This window comes from Plectropomus leopardus, chromosome 19, assembly GCF_008729295.1.
Source record: "Plectropomus leopardus isolate mb chromosome 19, YSFRI_Pleo_2.0, whole genome shotgun sequence".
Lineage (NCBI taxonomy): Eukaryota > Metazoa > Chordata > Actinopteri > Perciformes > Serranidae > Plectropomus > Plectropomus leopardus.
In genome coordinates, this window is record NC_056481.1 from 3,106,995 (window position 1) to 3,124,833 (window position 17,839).

At 37.9% G+C, this 17,839-nt stretch overlaps 1 protein-coding gene across 1 annotated transcript in view; it reads left to right on the top strand.

The window, feature by feature from the left end:
* Positions 1–15,659: 15,659 nt before the first annotated feature.
* The window catches only part of LOC121959005 (PH and SEC7 domain-containing protein 1-like), a 69,266-nt gene continuing 67,086 nt past the window's right edge, over positions 15,660–17,839 (top strand). The window contains exon 1 of the mRNA XM_042508186.1: positions 15,660–15,764. The gene's annotated coding sequence lies outside the window, so the exon portion shown is untranslated. The remainder of the gene's footprint in view (positions 15,765–17,839) is intronic.

Genomic DNA, 17,839 nt, shown 5'->3' on the forward strand with positions numbered 1-17,839 from the left:
TTTTACCCCCATGTTTAAATGCTTATGAAAGGGCATCTGAATGCAGCACAAGAAAACTGATGCTGATCTGGGTGTGAAGGGGTTAAAAGGTTCAAATGTTAAGCGTGGACATTTAGGGCCATCTGCTGGACAAAGCATGAAGGGGCTTGTAAATGTCTCCTCGTCTCCTGCTGTCATGATTAGAGGAGAGTAAAACTGTTTGTTTCTCAGTGAACGCAGCAGCTCAGACTGATTAACAAGGACACTGAACTGCACTTCAGAGCTGAAGTGGAGCAGCTGTTTGGGAGCCGGAGACGTACTCAAACACAGACGTCCTTTCAGCAGCTGTCTGGACTCTGCAACACTGCTGCTGCACTTTGATCCATTTAGGACACATCCCCAAAAAACCGGAGGCCAATACAGCAGCAGAAGAATCCCAAAACACTGGAGATTTTTTTCATTTTGACAGGAAAATGGGTGGACTGATGAATAGGCCCATTCACAGAAATCATTTTGTCACAATGGGAACACACAGGTGTAAATAATGAAATAATAATGATGGCCTGATTCCATTCGGCTGCTTTGATTTCAGGTTCCTGCTGTCTCGCATGTTTGCTCACTGTCACTCTCACTTGAACACGCCTGAACAGAGAGATCATTAGAGGAATTACTAACACCTGTGCTTTTCCTACCATGACGGCTGTCTGCAGAGAGAAAGGTCTGTTTAATCCTTAAAACCTGGCAAACTGGCTTTATTTTATTAAAAACATGGGAAAAGGCAATGAGCAACAAAAGCAGAAATGACCCAGATATTGGCAAGAAATCTGTGAAAAACACAAGAAAATTACCTGGAAATTAGCCCAAAAAATCAACAACAATTAAATAAATAAATGTAAAGACAGAGAGGGAAGTTAAAAACAGCAATTGCAACCAAAAAAAACAACAAAAAAAAACAATCAACGGAAAAAAATGTAAAAAAAAAAAATAAAAAATAATTCTGTAAAATAATTTTAATATATAATTATGAATATAGTTCACTAGAAATTTTCCTTATTTAAAAAAGCCTTTATACATACACTAATCTCGTTTACTATGCTCGTAATACCATCTTCTTTGGTGCTCACAGTATCAGTAAAATTAACTGAATTGTAGAGAATCTTACCAAGCCAATGAGGTGACAAAAGTTTAAATATACATATATAATATATGTGTGATCTAAACTAGTCAAAACAAGCAAAATAAAACAGAAAAGAAACTTTAAAAAACAACATACAAACAAGGAAATTAACTGGAAAAGTGCTTAAAATTATAACAACATAAAACACAATACACACATATTAAAATCTTGAATATGTAATCATGAAAATAATAAATATATTTTTCCCTTGCTTACCAATTATTTTTTCTCCACCCTTTTCAATATAATCTACTATTTTCCTAAATTTGTGGAAGCATTTCATACCACATCTTTGCCTTTTTTCACATTTTTTAAAGAAGTCAAGAAGGGATCTGAAAGCCACTCCAGGTTTCAAAGGGTTAAAGAAAGGTTAATTAAGGTTAAAGTTTTTTTACAACAACACAGTTTAGGGCAGAGCAGACAGTTGAGAAATGCGCTCACGTAATTCCTCTGTCATCTCTTCCCCTTTTACACAGCACTGATGGCTGCATGTTCATGCTTGTCTCAGTCGTCAGCCTCATTTCCTGCCCGAGGCGTTCACACCAATTTACTGTACACTGCTTTGAAATGCATGTAGATCACAGCCGTTGTGTTCCTTATAATTCCTATGATCCCTCTGGATGAGGCAAGGAAATAAATTTAAAGGTAGGATTCAAAAGCATTAAGTAGCGGATATCTTCCACGAGTGTCAGGATTCAGATTTGAAGTATTAATTTGTCTGTGTTCACCACAGTTTCTCTCTCCACCCACTGCTATGAAACACAACAGGTGTAAAACTGCTGCTGTTGCTGTTATGTTCATACTGTGAACAGACACAAATACCCTTCAGTTCAGTAATATGAAACACTCTTTAAGATATTACTCTGAACCCTTTTAAACTTGAGCAAATTGGTTTTGTTCAATTTAAAAACATAGCGAGAAGGCAACAAGCATCTTAACAATACATGGCCGCAAAATAAGCAAAAAAAAGAAAATTACCTGAAAAGAAAAAAAAAACCAGCAACAAAACCCAACAAAAAAAGTGCTGATAAGGGTTATTAAAAAGGTCTTCATTTTAAATGTCTTAATTTTTTCTGTAACACATTTTTAATATTAAATTATTATGACTATAAATAAAGTTTTCTAGTCATTATTTTCTATTTTTTTTATTTTTATTTTTTCATTATTCCTGCCCTCTTTAAAAAAAATAAATTAATAAATTATATCAATTTTTTTGCAATTTGTGGGCCATTTTTCAAAATAAATAAATCTAATTTTGCTCCATCTTCAAAGGGTCAAATAGCTTGTAAAAGGCATCTGAATGCAGCACAAAAAAATATGTTTATCCAGGTTTCAAAGGGTTAAATAAATAATTTTATTGTATTTCCCATCTTTGCTGAGCAAGTTATAGATGCCTATCTCAAATATAAGCCTGCTGAGTTCAGTAATTTAAGCAAATAATAGCTCTTGGTATTAATTTTGGTTTTACAGTACACAAATTCAAGTGCTCTGGTCAGAAAAAATCAACAAACATGGAGGCGAGAAGTACAAAGGTTGTTTATGGTGGCTGATGTTTTACCAAAAACTAGAAGCACAGAGCTCCTTTGTGCTTCAGTGGCAGAGCGAAGAATATAGACTGATCATCAGGTATGTAGTTGACATTTTAATTAATTTATAAGCTTAAATTATTATAAAATTGCTAATATTTGCTTAATTAACTAGCTTTATGCTTCTAAACTCCCTGTTTTAGCTAGTTAAGTTAACGTCATTATTAATATTAGCATACTCTCCTGGCGTGCTTATAGTTAAAAGTTTACTTGCTTGCTACAGCTAATAGATGTATTTAATAACATAATTACAACTCTGGAGGACTGTCCATGTGCTCAAAACTCATACATGTGGAAAATACGATGTTTCCGGGGAGCATGTAGGCTTCTCTGCTAGGCTAGGTGAGCTAGCTTTAGCTTATCTGCTACAACTTCTTATTTTTCAATATTATCCTGATTAGTTTTAGTTAATGTATCGATGTGATATCATAAACTCAATTTCAAAGATGTTAAAGCTTCAAAATTGGTTTTCGAAATGTTCAGGAAAGGAGAATAAAAGTGGTTAAATTAGCTTCAGCTAAAGCTACCTTAGCAGCTATTAGGGTTGCCACCTGGATTTGTGAAAAAAGGGACACTGACCAAATGTTTGGGGCGGAGGACTCGGCCACTATTACCAGTTCAGACCCGCCAAATGGACAAAAAATTTGGACATAGGACATCTTGCAGATCTGTGGCTAAATGCTCCTGGCTGCAAGCAGCTAGGACATTTTGAACCAAAGCCTCACTTTTTGTTGTTGCACATGACATTTTTGTGGCATTAACAGAATCATTAAAGATCTTCGCACTTACTTTATTGCCACAATCCGCTGATAAGTAGCCGTGGCCGTGTTTCACTCCACGGTACGCACTGGTCAGCTTCTTCCGGGGAAACTTTTTGGTCATAAAAGTTGCAATGGCTGCAATGACAGTGTCGCCCAGTCAGGATCGTAACTAGTATATCGTGTTTTTCGTGGTGGCTTGCATATATTTGCTCCATCTCCTTCCTCGTCAGTCGTCTCTCCTCCCATTTCAAAAGGAGACGCCAAAAGTTGGTGAAAACTCAGCTTTGCTGTCTCTCTTCGGTCAAGTTTCCCTCGCTACTTGAGCCGCTTTGAGCGCTAGTGCGCACGCGTGTGACGTACGCATAGACGGGAAGTAAACAGAGACAATTTTAAATAGCCGCAGAAACACGGGGGACATTTCTAGGCTACAGAGCGAAGGAAATCAAATGAGATTATTGCATTTTCCCCAAAAAACGGGACAAATTGTGTCCCGGGAGAGATTTTTATTTTTATTAAGAGAACGATTCTGGGAAAAACGGGACGGGTGGCAACTCCAGCAGCTATAGCAGCTACAGTTAGCTTGGATTTAATCAGAGGCTGCTGATTCAGCAGTTATTGTTGCTAGCCTTCTCTGCTAAACTAGGCTAGTTAGTTTTTAGTAGGATAAGTTTATATAGTTTTTTCATTTTTGTTTATTAGTTTTAACTGTGATAGAGCAAACTACATTTATAAGACTCTAGAGTATCAAAATCGTTTAAAAAATTTCAGGAAACGAGAATTAAAGTGGTTAATTTAGCTTCGGCTAAGGGTATCTTAGCAGCTAGCCATAGCTAGCTTGGATTTAATCAGAGGCTGCTGATTCAGCAGTTATTGCTAGCCTTCTCTGCTAAACTAGGCTAGTTTATTTTTAGTAGGACAAATTTATATAGTGGATTTTTTTCATTTTGGTTTTTATTAGTTGTTGATTTTAAAATTTCATGAAACAAACAAAAGTGGTTAAATTAGCTTCAGCTAATTTCTTCAGAAGCTGATGAGTCAGCAGTTATTGCTAGCCTTCTCTACTACACCAGGCTAGTTAGTTTTGGTAGGTTTAATAGTGTTGTTTTATTTATTTTGGTTTGTATTAGTTTTATTGTGGTAGGGCAAATTCCATTTATAAGATATGAGATGTTAGCATCAAAATTAGCTTTTGCTAATTTCATGAGAAGCTGATGAGTCGGCAGTTATTGCTAGCCTTGTCTGCTAAAATAGGCTACTTAGTTTTTTTTAGCAGGACAAGTTTATCTAGTGTTTTTCTCTATTATGATTTGTATAAATTTTATTGTGGTAGAATAAACCTCACTTTTGAGAGGATGGAGCATCAAAACATGAAAAAAGTGAGTACTTCAGATTTAGCTAATTCACCAGCTAGCCTTAAATCAAATTTTACACTTTTTTGTCCCTCAAAAACTACACATTGTTCACATTTTATGGCATAATAATTCTTACATAGTGAAACTAGTGTTGTAATTTTTTTTAACTCCATTTTGACTGAATATTTAGCATTAGTCACTGTATTTTGTCCCTGTGTAGCTCAGTCATTCCCTCAGAGTGTCTTCTGTCTTTATTAATATTCAGGTCACTGCAATATGAAGATGAGTTCATTATAAACAACAGCAGGCGTTTACACTCCAGAGGACGATGTGAGGAAACTCGTGGACATCTCAAGGTGTCTCAGCATAACTTTAATCACATAAGGAAGGAATGTATTTATTTCCCTGTGGAAATCATCAGTGTCATTATTACTTACTATTATTATTGCTGTAGACACTGTATTATAAAAGTAAATCATGATGCAACACAATCTTGTCACAAACATAAATCTTTAAAAATATTGTTTTGGAAACCACAAGTGATTTTCTTTACTGAGTAGCCTGCAAACAAAGTTAAAGCAATGTTTTACTGCAAATGTTAATTATTTCAGTAAATGCTCACTTTCTGCAGTTCTTTTGAAGTTTAACTCACTTCTTCTGTACTATGAGACATTTTTCTTTCAATTCTTTGTTCAGTTTCAAAGTGGACACTTCCCATTTCTCTCGGTCTTTCTCCAAAACCTTACATGTTACACTTATTAGCTGGAGTTTGGTTTACCTTGTTTTCAAGTTCTTGCTAATTGTTGTTGTATTTTTTTTCAGCTTCACCACTTGAGGTTAAAACAGTCAAGTGAAAACAGCAACACTGCAGTGTTCAAATAGCCAAAAGTCCTGCATTCAAAATCACACTCATGTAAAACTACAAAAGTATCAGCACTGAAATATACCATAAGTGACTGATATCAATGTCCTTGTGCTGTGTTCAAATGCCTTCCACAAGTATTTAACCCTTTGAACCTCAAACAGATTGGTTGGGTTTCTTTCAAAATCATGGAGAAAAAAAAGGCAATGAACAACATGGTAAGAAATGTTTCACAAATTGCCAGAAATTCATAGATTTTTTGTAGACACTCACGCAAGCTGTGTTTCGTATGTATTTATGTGTGTGCATATGTATATATATAGATAGATAGATAGATAGATAGATGTATATAGAGATATATTTGTTGTTTAATTTTTAAAACTTAATAAATGGATTGTTGGGGAAAAAAAGAAATTCATAGATTTGGAATATTTATTTGTTTATAATAGTTTAGGCACTTGTTCAAGTCTTGTACCTTTTTTTATTTTCTTATTTATTATTATTTATTTAGCTAATTTTCAAATAATGCTCTTGTAGTTTTTTTTAAATTTTATTTTAATAAAATTAATTAATGGGATCCAAAACAATAACAAAGTGTTGCATTAATTAATTCCTTGATAATTTTTGCTGCTCATTGCCCTGTTCCTATGGTTTTGAAAGAAATTAATCCAGTTTTCTTAGATTTTAAAGGGTTAAGTAAACGTACCACCACTGAGGCTGACTTATTAAACTTGCAGGTAATGAAGATGTGCCCATGAGGAGGAGGCAGAGACTGGGCATGCCCAGCCCGGTGGGGAGGGAGAGGAGAGGAGCTGGATGGAGAAGACGAAGAGAGAGAGAGAGTGAGGAAGAGTTGAGATGTCTGTGAGCTGAACACCGACGAGGATCTGTCCATTTTCTCAGCATCACGTCTGTTTCCACCTGACGACAAACAGACCGCCCCCTTCCTCCCAGTTTCATACCCTTCACACGACACTCACACACGGATCTGAGGGTAAATGTGGACCGCAGTGTCTCATCTGCAGCATCTCATCATCTCCGGGAGACAAACACTGCTGCTGCTGCTGCTGCTGCTGCTCCACAGATAACATCACATTTTCTGGTGAGTACACACCTTTCTGCATCCAGCCGCCTTCGTGTTAGTGAAGGAATGACTGGCGCGTTTTCAGCTCGGTGCGTTTTCTGTCGCTGCCTCCCATGCATGCGGTATTAAGTGCATAAGTTGAGCCACGTACTGTTGGAGAGAGTGCACTGCATCAGTGACACATGCAGCCGGACCTGTAGGACGCAGAGCCGCCGGAGAGAAAGGTCACACACCTCACAAACACACCGCTGTCACTGTCGCATCTGTGCGTGCCATTCACCGCACAGCCCCGCAGAGCCGCGGAGAAGTTTCGCCCTTGGCAGGAAAAGTTGGCGCTGGAGTGTTTTATCTATTAGGTGAGTGTGTACGTGAGAGGATTGTAGATAAGTTTGTCTGCACCTGAGCACAGGAGACACACAGGTGAATGCAGGCCTGCGATTTTCTAAAGGTGATTCTGGATATGTCCTCAGAAACATAAACAATGGCTGCTTTTGCCTCAAATAATGACATTTCACCTTGAATGAAACAGATAGAGATATCTCACTGCAGTTGTTTTTTAATCTAAAGCAGTCAACATAAACACAATAACTTCCATCCATCGATATTTTACACAGGCTGAGGAAAATCAATAGGGTTTTCTATATTATACACAAGTAAAATCCATGACTTTGTTTTTAGATTTTACAGTAGTAGAAATCATAGACTTTTCTAGACTTAGCTCAAGTAAAATCCATAGACCCTTATAGATTTTACAAAAGTGAAAATGTATAGACTTTTTTTTAGATTTTACACAAGCTGAGTCAAATTTTTCAAGATTTTACATGATTTTAAACTTTGACTTTTCTAGATCTTGCAAAAGTGAAATCCATAGACTTTTCTAGATTTTACATGATTTAAGTCATTGACTTTTCTAGATTTTAAACAAGTAAAATCCATAGACCCTCATAGATGTAACAAAAGCAAGATTTTTAGACTTTTCTAGATTTTACACCAGCTGAGTAAAATCCAAATATTTTTCTAGATTTTACATGATTTAAATTCCTTGACTTTTTTGATTTTACACATGTAAAATCCATAGACTTTTCTAGTTTTTACATTAATCTAAAAATGGAACAATTAAAGGATTTTTTTTATTGATAGAAAATTAATCTGCAATAATTTTGATATATGATTAATAATTTGTGTATTTCTTTTAAGAAAACATTGACTGGTTGCAGCACAAATTTGTCCATCCATCTATATTTGATATAGATGACATTTATAGCTGGAACAATTACACAATTAATAGTTTTTATAATCAGTTTAAATTGACTGGTTTCGGCTTCTTGAACGTTAATGTGTTCTGGTTCGCTCTTCTGTGACGGTAAAGTTGGTCAAACGTGATGTGCATTTTCACAATTTGCTGACATTATACAGTCCAAACAATCAATTGAGAAAACTATCAGCAGATTGATCAATAACGATTGCTGCAGCTGCATTTGTGCTCTGTGAAGAAACTGTTGAGTATTTGACAGGATCAGATCTTGCTGTATGCTAATGCTCCTGATGATAAATGACACTGCAGGGAAAGAGTCTTTTCTGCAGCTCACAGAGGACAGAGCTGCAGGACACCAGAGTAGGACCCTGTCAAACGTCCCCCTATATGTGAGCCTTACCGCAGATCCATTCCCAGCCGACCGCCAAGGGCAGCTGGAAGCGTTTTGTCTTCATTTGTTGCAGTTTATGAATCCCCCATCTGGGGCTCAGTCTAGACTCGGGCTCTGGGTTCGTGTGACGGGATGGTGGGGGTAGAAAAAAGACTCCATTCTTCTCACCTTTCCTGGAGAGAAGTAAAACACACACAGAAACACACATCTACTCCATCACGTCTGCAGGGCTGTTTGTCAGAGCGTCTCTGTGGAATCAGCTGCGCTCAGACTGTGAGTGTTTGTTACACTGCAGATGTTAAACTTTATGCTGCTTTAACTCTTTAATGCTGAGACAATCAGGATCAATGTCACTATTTCGGCTGGTCAAGCTCAAACTGCTGTGTAGAGAGTATGACAAGAGTGAAAAAGTTGAAGGTCAAAGACCAAATCCAACAATGTGTCTGTCTGTCCCTCGATACTTTCTGCCTTTCCTGCCTTGTCTGGCCCCAACTGGGGGCATAAATCTTTAAGAACAGGCCACAAATACGTAAAGGTTGTTTTTCTGTCAAATTTTAGTAACAAATTTGTTAAAATCCTTGTTAGTCAGCCCTTTACCAAACTAAACCCTCCACCTGAGGTGGTGTGGCATATCAATATGCTTTTTAAACTGCATCATTACGTCACAGGTGTGTTTTGGGAGGGTGACAATGAAATGCCGCTCTATAATGTGAGTACACAACACAACGCCACAGATGTTTCCAAGTTTTGCTGGAGTTGCATCTGTGTCATTGTGCTGTGATCAAACATCACATTTTAGCGATCACATCACATTTTTATTTTGACCATCCCAAGACACACCTGTAAGTAATGATGCCATGTAATCACCTGTCTGGTGGATAGATTATCTAAAATGCAGAAGTGCTCACTGACATGGATTTTAATAGTTTGTGATGAAAATTTGAGAGAAATATATCTATTTAGTGCATAAAAAAGTATTTTTCAGACCCGTGAAAAATGAGATCCAAAACAAAGTGTTGCATTTAAATTTTTGTTCAGTATATATCTTCAGATGTACAGTTATGGCCTCTTTCTTTGTAAGAACAATGCTCAGTGAAGAGGCCAGTTCCCCAAATGCTCGGCCTGCCCCATGAACGCCAAACAGCCCCGAATAATTCTCCCTTTGAGCTGGTATTGTCACCAGATCAGTGATACTCAACTTGCTTTGCTTGGGGGGCAATTTTGCAAAATGACAGGAGCCCAGGGGCTATTCAGCACCCAATTGGGGGCCAGATTTGGCTGGGGGGCTGCAAGTTGTGTGCATAAAACAATAAAACAACAGTGTCTATAATGTTCATATAACCATACTTGGTAAATATTTTATAAAAGCAATAGCTCACTCCTGCCTGTGATCTATTGGGATTATATCACAGTAAAGGGGGCTGCTGGCCCTGAGTGAACATACATCACGGCCTCTGTGAGCTATGGTTTAAATAAACTGCAGTGTGTGTTCATGGTGTGGAAGGAGCATGTCATCCTGGTCAGCATTGTGCCTCACTGACGTGTTTTTGACAACAATGGAGCGCTATGGCATAGAGGAAGAAGATATCTCAGGTTGTTGGTTTGTTTTTCTTATGAAATGTATTGACAATAATAAAAATACAGAGCGTCAGCAGGCTTTTGCGTTAGTTAGAAGATAAAAGGTTGTGTTGTAGGCAGCGGGACACACGCAGACGCCTTGATGGCCTGTGTGAGAGCTGTGATAACAAAGTGGTTAGCACTAACAATGTTTTGGTTCCCATAAGTTCTTATTGACAGACAGAGATGGTCATTCCTCGTTGTGTTCCCGCGCTGTTAATGGTGCTGAGAAAACAGCATTAGTGACCAGAGCGGTCTTGAATTACTGTTTTTGTCTCCTTCCCACGCGTCTGTTTTTATTTCTTCCTACACTCTCTCACTCTTTGCTCCCTCTCACTATAGCCCGCTGCCTCTGTCTTTTTGTCATCATTTGGTTGCCTTTTTGCTGTAAAGTCAGTGTAGCTGTAATCAGGAGCTATATGGTGGATTTTCAGCTCATAATATCCATGGCAGAAGGCCAGGAATACGTTTCGGAGGTGTGGTAGTGGGAGTATTTAGGAGGTGAGAGCGCTGGCAATGAAAAAGGCCTTTTAGCATTTGGATAGGAGCGAGCTTGTGTGATGATGGCGAGCATTAGCATTTTACAATCCTGCCGTGTGTATGTATAATGAGCAGTCGTCTGCTGCTAGATGCTTCAATCTGTGAGGCTTTTTCTGTATGTTGGCTGTGGTGCAGATGGAACGCTTTGCAGTGGCCTGGATCCTGTGTGATTAATGAAATCTGTTGTAGAGGCGCTTTCTCCTCGTTACATGCTGAAACGCCTTCACGTTTTGTCGTGCTGGTCACTCAGAAGCGGTGCGGTATGAGTATGGGGATACACAGGCTTCAGTCTTGGCTGTTTGGTAACATTTCGATGCCAGTAATTGATTTTCCCGACGCTTGATAGCCCACAATGCCCCGCTAAGCGTCCAGCAGCAAGTGATATCACAGTTTATCTGATTCCAAGTTTAATGGAGGAGTAGAGTTACATAAATCACTCAGTAATGCATCTCTTAATATTTTTGATTTGTGTAAAAACCCGTTGCTTTAACCCTTTCAAACCCCTAACGATTCAGGTTACTGAAAATTGAGCAGATTGATTTGACTTTTTTTGAAAACATGGCTGAAAAGACAATGAGCAACTCGATTTGATTTATTTATTTATTTCGAACATGTAAAAAAGGAAATAGAGAAATTATTATACAGAAACAGACAGAAAAAAAGTAATAATTACAGACAATAAAAAAACATAAAGCAAAAGAAATGGTCAAATACATAATGACTTGGTTTCGACAGTGAGACGAAATAAAAAAACAAATTCTAAAAAAATAGTCTATTTAGAAAATGATTTTAGAGAAAAATGTCTTGTGGAAATAAGAAAAGCTGTTAAAAAGAGAGAGAATCATTTCCAATATTCTTCATGCAAAGCAGATTTTTTTTATTATTATAACCTTGGATATGTCAGTGATTTGCAGCAACTTTGATTGTGACAGTACACTTTTTTGACATAGCATGTATTTTCTTCATATGCCAAATATGGTTAAAATGATATTAGGTGGAAAATAGTAAAAAAAATTACAAATTACAAGTCAAAGGCCTAGAAAGACACCCAGAAATAATACAATGCATATTTTTATGAATTGATGGCTGTGGGATCAATAATTACAGTTTGAATGGGTTTCAGTGGCACATTGTTTGCACTTAAGTTCACAACTCAACCAAATATATAACATTGGTCCATTTTGATTTGAGAAAGATGCATATTATATCTTTAAACAGTTAATTGTTAATCGATTAGTTGTTGCCATGAATCAAAATAGACATCTTTATATTCTTGGCCGATATAAGTGGAGACGGACAGTTGTGAGTGAAAGACACTTTTAGGAAAAGAGGAGATCCAGTGTTGATTCTCCACTTGACACAGCAATTAGTTTATCTTTAAAACCCCATTGATCAATGAGTGCATTGTTTGTCTCTGCAGGATGCTCAAGTTCACCCTCAAAGGTCGCAATAAACATAATCTTTTAATTTGATTGTCCTTAACGTTATTTGTCTGAAATAGAACAGCGGTCACGATGTTGTTGTTTCTCTGCTGGCTGCTGAAAGCCTCTTTAGAAAAAACCTCATCTGCCGCTGAGTGCTGACGCTGCCGTTTGGTTAAAAGCCGGCCTGGTGGTGCAGTCTGCAGAAATGAGCTGATCGCTGCTCGTCACCTGTTTCACCTCGTACACTCGCACACACAGAGGGGAGACTGTTGCCTTTTTGTCGAGACTTGAAATAATGAATCCCCTGTCATTGTCAAACATCTCCAAACTCTTCAAGGTATTAATATAAGTAAACATAAGCTGCTTTAGCTGTGAGCTCCACTGATCCGTCTCCTGTCTTCTTAGAGGACCTGACTGATATAATTTCCGACTCTGAGCCAGTTTAAAACTTCTCAACTCACTAAAACTTTGATTTGAGGGTCTGTTGAGTCTCCGAAGGCCGTTTTGGATGAGAGGAGAGAAAGTTATAGTTGTGAGGTTCGAGGTTTATCGTTGGTTGTAAATATCAGAGAGAGACCCGGTATCTCATGGCCAGTCACCCTGATGTCAGAGACACCGATAAACAGGCAAAGCGACTAATTTATAGGCAGATCAGAGAGAAAGTGCAGAAATACGAGTTACGTGTGTGCTGTGCTGAAGAAAATTCCATCATTTTACAGCCTGAATTGTATCGTCATAACTTTGACTATATATTGATTGGGAATGTCAGTTTTGGTTAATTTTACTTTCAATAGAGCACCCCAGGAATGAGTCTTAACCCTCTGAAACCTGGAGCAACAGTGTTTAACCCTTAGGGATAGTTCACCCAAAAATTAAAGTTCAGTCATTATCTACCATAGACTTTATATAAAGATGGACAACATGACATAGTGTAGCTTTTTAATCTCGATCGCCCCCTAGTGTCTGTCTGCAGTATATGTTATAAAGCCTGCCCGAAGCCAAACTAAAAACTCAGAGTACACTCAAATAAATTTTCCCAAAGATGGTTTCTGTCATGGAAGGAAGTTCTTATCGCCCTGATGATTGTTCAAGTGTTTGTTTTTATGATAAGTTCGATTTTAATTTGTTATTAAATTATACAAAAAGGGGATTTTCCACCATGATTGACAGCTCTGACAGCCAATCCATGTGCTCACATTCAATGGAGCGGCTCACGATCGGTTGAACAGGTGTAGTGGCGGGAACAGCGCCTGTATCCTGGATATTTAACCTCACTTAAGCATAGTGGGGGTAAGTGGGAGCGCGTCGTTTCATTCTGTACAGTCTATGTTATCTACTCACTCTCATGCCGATGGAAAGTTGGGTAAAGTTTTAGTCCACAATAAAAATGCTGGAAGCACAGGGAAAAGCAAGGCACTCATCTTCCAAACAGTTGAAGCAAGTAATTCAAGTGTCCTGAAGCCCCGACCTGCAAAGTTGTTTTGAAAAACATCACTGGCGTTATCATGTTTTTAGCGTTGTTGTAGCCTGTAGCTCCTATTGTGGGAGGCGCGTTCATGTAAACGCACTCGACAGAGAACGGCGAGAGCTCGTGGTATCTGCATGCCAGTGTTTACATGCTACCTGGAAGCCGAATATGAATTTCTGGTGGTAAAATTCGTCACCGTTATGAAATTACATTATGCTATTTACAGATATAAAAACAGGTTTTGATAAATAACAAAATACCAGAGAAAATCCATGTGAATAGCTTTTTTAGCATCACAATCTTTCACCCAAGATGCAGAAGATTTAAGTGACAGAAACAAATTATAGTGTATATTTTTGAGAGTTTCAAGGACTTTACTAGGAAGATATGACATTCCAGTATGTGACACGATTTCTCCTCAGACTGCAATTTAAATTTTTTCTGTCTTTTATGCTATACAGGGAAATATTTAGTATTTATTCTCTGTAGAATTTTTTTTTCGAGAAAATAGGAATCTCAGAATGGCTTTTTTGTAGCTGCTTTTCGTGATTTAAAACTGTAACACAGGTGTATTTTTACAGCCATTGTAGCTTTAACCATAACTTCTGCTTGGATTTGGTCATAAACACAACACTGTGTGTCAAAACCCTCAATAAATCAGGGCTAAGCTGTAGTTTTATGGATGTTAGGTCAAAAAGTATGTTCATATGGAGAGAAAATGAGAGTAAAAAGAGGGTTTTTGCTTCTATACTTCTGTTTAATATTTCAGTGGAGTGAGAGAGAGCAGCTCCTTTTTCTGATGTGTTCAGGCTCTTAGAGGTTTCAGATAAATCATAGCTCACATATGTCACTCACTTATTTATTTTCTGTCTCCCTTAAAGAAAACCTTTAAACTTAATATCTGTCGTATAAAATCATCATCAAATACTCCAGCAGCTAAAGGAGGAACTATGATTTTACTCCATATGTTCCAATGAATTATTCAAAAACTGCCAAGAACACAAAGCAACGAAACAGTGACATTACTATAACGGGCCGACTAAATATAGATATAAAACAACATGGTCAAAAGTTTGTGGACAGCTAAATGTCACCACACCATGAAAACAGCTTCAAAAGTACACAAAGTATTGTTATTGAATGTGTTGATATGCTTCTGGGCATATAGTGTAGTTTTGTCAGATTTTGTAAGCAGAGATGGGAGGTTGTAACTTTTTTTAAAAAAAATATTTAAGGTGAAGTCTTGAGTTGCAACGTTCAGTCACTTTTCTTGTGATGCTTTTGAACGCCTTTCACAATTTAACCAATAAACCATTAACACATCAGTGCAATTTTCATTCGGAAACATGGGGGGAAAGGCAACAGTGTTTCACAAATTTACTGAAAATAGTAGATTGAAAAAATAATTTAAATAAATTTGGGGAAAATGTCGAGGAAAGAGAGGAAAAAAAGCTTAGGAAAAACAATATTTATTATTCTCAGAATTATTTAAATTTTGTTATAGAACTATTATAATTTTTAAGAACCTTTTCAGGTCGTTTCCTTCTCTCTTTTTTTACTTTTTGTTTTTTTTTAAATGTATTTTAAATAACTTTCTTGTACTTTTGACTAATTTCTTGCTAATTTTTGGGCTGTTTCTTCTTTTGTTGCTCATTGCCTTCTTCCCATGCTTTTGAAAAAAAAAAAATCAAACCAAATTGTTCAGCTTTCGAAGGGTTAAAAAAAACAAGGGGGCGGGGCGCAATATATATGTATTAATTAAAGTAGCAATGTCTGCTCAGAGAGTGTTTTTTATTTTCATCTTGTTATGTGTGGCTGAAATGTTTGGGAGGAGGGTTCACACACACTTCAGATCATCACGTCTATTTTTCTTACATCTTTTATTTTGAACTGTGTCCCACTTGGAGAGGGGGTCCAGTTTGTGCCATTAAACACTTTATGTGTGGTGCGTCCCCTCCGTGCAGCACCTCCCCGAGCCCGCACTAACTACTCCTCACTGACTCAGCATGTATGCGAGAGGCAGAGGGGAAGGGAAGGGGGCAGGGCTGGGTGATATGAGCCTGCTAATAGGCTGAGTGTGAGCGTCGCTGCCAGGGAGGGAGGGATGGTGGCTGTGCTGGTCGGACAGGTCTGCACTGCTCTGCTGGAGGAAAGGAGGGAAGGAGGATGAGAGGGAAGGAAGGAGGAAAAGCAGAAAGGATGAGACGAGATAAAGCATGTGGGAGGTGTAAATCCTGTTCCGGTGAAGCGGCAGTGAGAGGAGGAGAGGTGAGTGTGAGATTGAAGATGTCCGTAGTAGAAATGTAGCTGTTGGTGTTTACTGCTGCCGGCTCTGGGTCGATCAGGATAAACAACCCCTGACAGCTTTGCACCGCGATACACATGATACAGATGATACAGATGTGCATGTCAGATTGTGAGATTTGTAAACTAACTAATGTGCAGAAAAAGTGTGATTCTTCAGTGTATCGTGTGTTTGTGTGGGTGATAGTGTGAAGGCATGAATGAGAGAACATGTGTGAAGCAAGGGACTGCATATTTTTGTGTAATTGAGTCATGTGAGCGTGTCAGTACATGCACTAATGCCACTGGTGTTTAACACGCATTGCTGGTTATCAACAATGACACTTGTACCAACACTGAGCTGCTGCTGAGTGTCATTAACTTTCAGCAGATATGAAGTAATACAAAAGTCATCCAATTTATCATTAAAAGTGTTTTAGTTGTTGTTGATGTTTATTTTGCACATCTGAGGAGTTTGCAAGACATGATGGTTGAACACAATTAATTGCTTTGATTTCAAAGGTCATTTTACATTAATTTTAGGGGTCGACAGCTTATTGGCCTAGCTGATCATTGGGACCAATATTTGACATTTTGCCGATTAGCTGAGTATTTTATTTAAGGATCGCTGATAAAAATTAATTAATTAAAAAGTGCATTGGTTGCCATGTGATTTTGTCCACATCCTGCAGCTGGTTGCCATGTGCTTTTGTTGACGTTCCAGCGTTGGTTGCCATGTGCGTTTGTTGAAATCCAGGAGTTGGTTGCCATGCACTTTTGTTTATATCCTACAGTTGGTTGCCATGTGTTTTTGTTTATATCCTATAGTTGGTTGCCATGTGTTTTTGTTGACATCCCAGAGTTGGTTGCCATGTGCTCCTGTTCCCTAAACATAACCACTTGCCACATAATCCCACCATGTGCCTCTGTTGACATCACGTTAGCGGCATCCCAGAACGTCAACAGCAAACACAGAGGGAAACCTAGAGCGTAACATGTAGACACAGAAGTCTGACAAAGTGGCAATATGTGACAACTTAGGATGAGAACATGTTGCTTCGACATCACATCAAAACAGTTACTTCCTCACATTCTGTTAAAATGTTTCATTTTTAATGTTTTAAACCAAAATTCTGGCTGTCTTACACATTATACCTTTAAGGAGAAAACTGTTGTTACTTTTGAACAGATAGGCCTGTCGGCGTCCTTGTTGATGGCTCTGATGTTAAGCTCAGTCTTCTGCAAAGCTTCACCCACTTTTGACTAAATAACTAAGTTTATTTCAGTCGTTGGAAATGTAATAAAAATGACATTAACGTTATCAAGCGCAACATGTCACCTTCATACGTCATCAGGGACCTTTAACATTCTTCAAAGTGTAGTGTGTAACATGTAGCACCAGTGAGCTGTATAGATGCTTGAGCTTGAGTTTTTTGTTTTGTTTTTTTTTCTCCTAGCTGTGATTGGTGCACTGAAGGAAACAGCTCAGGATCATTCGATTAGACAGATTGGTTGATAATGTAAGCGATCGTTAGTTGCAGACAGTTTGTAGATGCTCAGAAAAAATAGATCCTTTTGTGGATGAAACTGTCGATAACATTCTGTGTGATTTTAAAGATGTTGCAGGTTCTGAATCACACACTGGAAAAATGTATTCAGAGAAAACGTTTTTCTTTAGTTACATCTCAGTGAGTCTCTAAAGACTTTTTTTAATCATGCACATGGCAGCTCAAAGACGAGTGCAAGCAGCTACAAGATGAATAACCAGAGAAACTTTGAGCGGATTTTTCCGTCCTTAATAACAAAAAACAGAATATTTCTTCACTTTAAATATTCCAAAACAAACTAAAAATAGCTCTCTGAGAAAGTGCTGCTTAGTGGTTAGAGTGACACTGCGTGTATTTTGTGTACATTTATGCAGAATTTACACAGTTTTTATGGTGCATGTTAGCTTTTTGCCTGAAAATCCAGGATTCATTTCTGCAGGCCTGCAGTGTAGTGAGCGGAGGAGTTGTATAGGCAGCAAGGTCACGGCCGATGTGGTGTCTCTCCTTCTTTTC